Raw genomic sequence first — 6,000 nt, 5'->3', positions numbered from 1 at the left:
CGATATCAATTGATGAAAAGTTCTTTCGCTTGAGGGAAGTATTAGAACTGATCACCATCAAAGCTAGTCCTACGAAAAGGTTTGGTGTTACTATCTATCTAAGGTGGTTTTCTGGCTACTTAAAGAAACTTATAACAAAGAAAAAGGTGGCTCACAAACACTGTAAAAACGTCTTAATCTTGTCGATTACTATGAATTTTATAAATTCAGAAAAACAAGACAATATCCCGTGATTGTTACAGAGCTTACATGTCTGATGTTGAATTGAATATATCTTCAAACCCTCGAGCTTTTTGGGGCCTAGTAAAGGCGCAGAGGTGATCGTCGGATTTGCCGTCTAGCATGTATGTCTTTTTTACCTACTTCAGCTCAGTTTATTCCCCTCCTTCACAAGATTCATCATACTTCGACTTCTTATCCATAGATTGTCTCAGCACTGTAACAACGAAAGACGAGGTGCTCCGTAAACTAAAAAGCTTGGATACTTCAAAGGCCGCCGGCGTGGATAATATTCCTCCTTCTATCCTCCGTTATTGCCGTTTTCTTCTTGTGGAACCGTTGAAGTTACTCTTCAATGATTCTCTTCAACAAGACATTTTCCCAGTGTACTGTAACAGGGATATATCATTCCACTTCATAAATGGAATGACCGTGGTTACATGAAGAACTAACGTCCTATAACTATCCTTCCTGCCATCGGGAAATTATTTGAAGGAATCATTGTGGACAAGTTTAACCATTTCTGTTCTAAAATGATCCATCCGTCTAAGCATGGTTTTGTACGTGGGAAGCCAACAATCTCAAACCTCCTTCTCTTCCCAGAAAACGTGTTGAGCGCCTTCCGCAAGAGTGAGCGAGTTGACGCAATTTATATTGTTATGGCGAAGGATTTCGATAAGGTCAACCATTCAATTCTTGCATCAAAGTTAAAGGTTACGGGATGGCTGATTTTCTATTGTATTGCATCTCCACTTACCTTGAAAATCGCTCTCTTACTGTCAAGATTGGCTCATCTACCTCGGCTTCATTTGCACCTTCTTCTGGAGTCTCGCAGGGCTTCTTATTAGACCCTGGACAATGTCATCGTGGATGCCTTGCCATGTTCTGATGACCTGAAGAGTTTTGCTCAAGTTTCTTCAGCTGAGAAATCCCGAAGGATTCAGGAAAGCATATATGCGGTTGAAGATTGGTGCATTGGGAACAACATGTCTATGAACCCCGCCAAGTGCTCTGTTATCACATACCACGGAAACAAGTCTCCTATGCTTGCATTTTACTTCATCTCTAAAGCACAAATATCTCGATCCCAAAATGTGAGGGACTTGGGTGTTTATTTTCAAAGTGATATATGGGTATGCACGTGGAACACATATGTAACTAATCAAACAAGATGCTGGGGATTGTATCACGTTTTTCCAGAGGCATCAACAGTCCTGCAGCTCTTCGCTTTTTGTACTGCTCTTTCGTGAGATAGCTTTTGGAATACGCCAGCAATGTGTGGTCCCCCTACACTTTTTATCCAAGGATGAGGCTGGAGGATCTGCAACGACGCTTTGTTCACTTGGTTGGGACGCGGCTGGGATATGACTTCCTGGAGGTCCCAGTGGGAGCCTTGTCCAGTGAACTGAATCATCCATCCCTTGCCTTGCGTCGTGATGTGGCTGATGTCATACATATGCTGAAGTTCCCGAGATCTGCTAAGTTGCAAACACCACAAAACGAACTTCGGCTTCTACAGTCATCTAGCGAGGTTCTTTCGCCTTGGGAATCGTATGGCTTCTAAGTGTGAATTGACCCTCAGATTCGCAGGCGTACATTTGGTATTCTCTCTACTGGTGCCTGAAGTGTGTACGGAACTTATACGCATTTTCTGCAGCATTCATCCATTTTTCGTTTTTATTTTTTTATTATATTCAATTTTTTTCTGGTTCTATTTATCTTTTTACTTGTTGTATTTATCGTGTTGTGTTTATCGAACTTACATGAAGCAATGGTTTATCCTCCCATCAGCGTATTTGTGGTTGTTGTAATCACTGAATCACTTGTTATGGCTTTTAAATCTTTACCTCTGTTATTTATTGTATAGTCTATTAATCTAAATATTTATCACTATAGTAGGTAAATCCTATGATCATATTACTATGAGTATTGTTAACTTTCTAATATTCATTATTCATTATTGTAATGAGTTATCAAGTACTATTCTAAATGTCCATCTTGTTATTATTTGTATAACTGGCTGTTTGCCGTTGACTAAATAAACAAATAAATAAATACATATAGCCTAGTGTGGAGAATTACTATTGGAGTGGATAAAGGGTGTTGCTAGCCTAAATAGTATCTTCCCATTACCCACTTTAACTGAAGGATAATAGCATCCCCTTCTTTTAAGGTGACAGTACTTAAATACAACGTCCGCTATCCCTCCTCATAGGATATCTAGAGGAGGTGGTCCCAACCACCAACATTAGTCTACCCATCCTGAAATTCTGGAACCAAGCGCAGATATCACTTTGGGACTAATTATAATTGAGGATGTCCTCAGGCTATTGTCCTAATTAAAAATCTTTATGAATCGTGGACTATGAATGAAATTTGAATTGAAACTGTCACATCCGAATATAGTTTATCGGGTGTTCCAAAAGCATTCTATATCAGTCCTTCTTTTTTATAACTTGTTCATTTAATAACACAGTGAGTACGATTCGGGCGAAGGTGATAATATGGTGCTCTGAAAACTCTTGAACCCAAAATTATGCCCAGTGCTCGTATATAAAAGAAGAATACAGTATATCCTTGATGGACCCTCTATTAAACGGGACTCTGGATTCAGGGACTTCAGGGAAAGATATTTTAGCTTCTCTCCTTGTTGAATATGGTTTCAGAAGAGAAAACTGTCTCCTTACTTGCAATATTGGGTCTACAAGGGACATTACAAAAAAATTAAAGTGTTGAATTCCATATGCTCTCTCATAAACTGCCTCTGAATTATAATTTTGGAATCCAATCCTCTGTTGCAGTTGGTTGACCATTAGAAAATGCAGAACGAATAATGGACAGTTCTGTACAGTTTTTGGAGCGAGAGGAGGTATCCATTACTTGAAAGTAAACACTATTGAACTCTCCGATCAATTCAGTGTGAGGTCTGTTAAAACTCGTCGTACTCTGTCCGACCGAACTGCATAAACAATTAAACAAGCTTGACTAACCTAATCTTATGGATCTGATGAAATACAGAGTACCTTAGGTTACATTATTTCTAAAATTGGTTGATCACATCAGTCAAAGTGTTAATATTACACATTTTTACAAAAGCATTTTTAATAATTATTTAATTAGTGTTCTTGATATCAATTTCCCATAAAGTTTTTATTTTAGCATGTTTTGTTCGAATGATGAGTTTGTTCTAATACACTGCCATTTAAAATCTAAAAAACTATTGTAAGTAAAATTTTAAATTGTTTTTGGCCGGAAATAAATAAATAAACAGCTCAAAAATGTTATCCATTTAATTCTATATTCTGCACAAGGTGTTTTAACTTGTGTTTCCAAAGATAATGAAGGATAATGAAATTGGGTATAGTTAATTGGTATACAAAACCATTTAATGTATAACCTAATATTATGAGATGAAAGGTAACTAAACAAGTTATAAAAATGTTACATCGTAAAAGTCTACTTGATATGTTTTCACTCTGTTAACGTCGAACTAATTTTGATATATAAAGGTTACAACAGCTGCGTATATTGGTACATAATAAACATTGGTTAAAAATTATTGTTGTAACAATGCGTAGTTTCTCAAACAGTTTTGTATGATTAAGAATATGTATTGATGTGTGTTATATCTCCGTTACCAAATGCTTTGTTATATATCTTATAGATTATCATATAGGTATAGATTTAAATAGGTTTTACATAGTTTCTGTACATTTTAACAGCATCTATACATTTAAGAGACCTATACGAGAACGCTCGCTTAAAATATTTGGAAAAGATTACGAAGAACGAATTAGCTGGAAGTGCAAATCTGATAGAAATAATTGATGATAATATAATTGGTGCAATAATAATACAATTATTGTCTACTATGATTAATTTCTTACTAATACACGCTTAAGTTGTTCAAGGATGCATAGAGAAAGAAATAAATGGTGTGCGGTAAGACTAAATATTAACTGATAATATGGGTATTTTATATTTTTATACAGATACCACTAGGATACTAAACTGAGTAAAGTTTTACTAGTAGAGAAGATAAAATCCCCACTGTAATGAACGTGTACCAAACCGTCATTTGCAATTCAAAACGTTTCAACCAGAGCTCAAACGTCCGGTTTAGTAATTTAACATTCCCCTCGATTTATGATGTTTATTTAAGTACCTTCCCTCTTAGAATAGAATACTTACTTCTCAGTAACAATACATAATAAAGCAACCACTATTCCACTGATAAAAATAAACTTAAAAGTACTTTGCGTGGTTAAATGTTTTCTTGTGCTGCAAGAAAAACGAGGTATTTTATTTACGAAAACTACTGTTCATTTCAGAATTTGGTACGCTAACTTACTAACTTAGAGTATAACCAAACACAGTTTTGTATAGCAGTATTTTTCTAGCATATTTATTTCTCTTTATATTTTTAACACGAGGAAACCAAAACTAATTTAGGCGTCCCATAAACCGGCGTCATAGTTTGTTAGTGAATTTTCTTTTATTAGCGTTATAATTACAGAATATAATACATGTTATGGACAAGATTTATACTCCAATATAAAAAGTACAATCACCCCATCGTACCGTCATCGGAACTAACGGTGTTGTCAGTTGATGTCATGTCTTATATTGCTCTAATATTGATAAAACTATTCATAAACACACACACACACACACACACACACACACACACACACACACACACACACACACACACACACACACTCACACACACACACACACACACACACACACACACACACACACACACACACACACACACACACACACACATGTATATATATATATATATATATATATATATATATATATATATATATATGTAGTATAATAATTTCTTAACAATCTTGTGATGTGATCAAATTAATTGTCTAGACGATGGTTACGTTATGGTTCTATTCGGTGAGTTACACGATTTGTATCATCAAGATTGATAGATAAATGCACCAATAAATGCATCAGCACAGCAATTTTCCATTATAATAGAGCAAGACATCTGAGAAATCAGCGGAAATCCGAGGCAGTTGATCAGAACAGCTTATTTATTGCAGGTTAAAAGCCTGCTAACAGAATATCTATGATACTTTTAAGCTACTTTAGAGATACCAGGGTCAGTTTGGTATTATAAGAGAACTCAGTAAACGTGTATGTCAGCAAAGAGTGCATTATAATATTACATAGTAATAACATATGTTGCCGCTAAACAGACATGCGTAGAGTCGATAGATAGGTCGAGTACCGAGCTCATGACGTCACCGCACCTTAGCGTCATCAGACCTGAACATGACACTGATTTAAGTTTTACTTGTAGAAAGTCCCCCTGTAAAGATCGTGTGCAAAACTGTCATTTGCCAGATCCCAAACATCAGGTTTAGTAACGTACAATTTTCCTCGATTTAAGATAAAAATTATCATCCTGTAATAATTGTGTAAGAATTCGTCAATTTCGAAGTTTCGTTCAACCAAAGCTCAAAACGTCTGAAATTCTAATTAAAAAGTTTCCTTGATTTAAGATAAAAATTTCCCTTTAATCATCATGCACCAAACCAACATTAGCCAAAGCACAACCGTCCTGTTTAGTAACTTATCATTCTCCTCGGTTTAAGAAACGATCCTTCTCTAATTATCGTGTATAAAACTGTCATTTGCAATCCTAAACGTTTGAACTAGAGCTCAAACATCCGGAATAGTAATTTAACATTCTACTCGGTTTAAAAATCGTCCTGTCATGATTGTGTACCAATCCGTTATTTAGAAACCTAA

Source organism: Homalodisca vitripennis, chromosome X (genome assembly GCF_021130785.1).
Source record: "Homalodisca vitripennis isolate AUS2020 chromosome X, UT_GWSS_2.1, whole genome shotgun sequence".
Lineage (NCBI taxonomy): Eukaryota > Metazoa > Arthropoda > Insecta > Hemiptera > Cicadellidae > Homalodisca > Homalodisca vitripennis.
The sequence above is the reverse complement of the archived record's forward strand: the minus strand, read 5'-3'. Positions refer to the sequence as shown.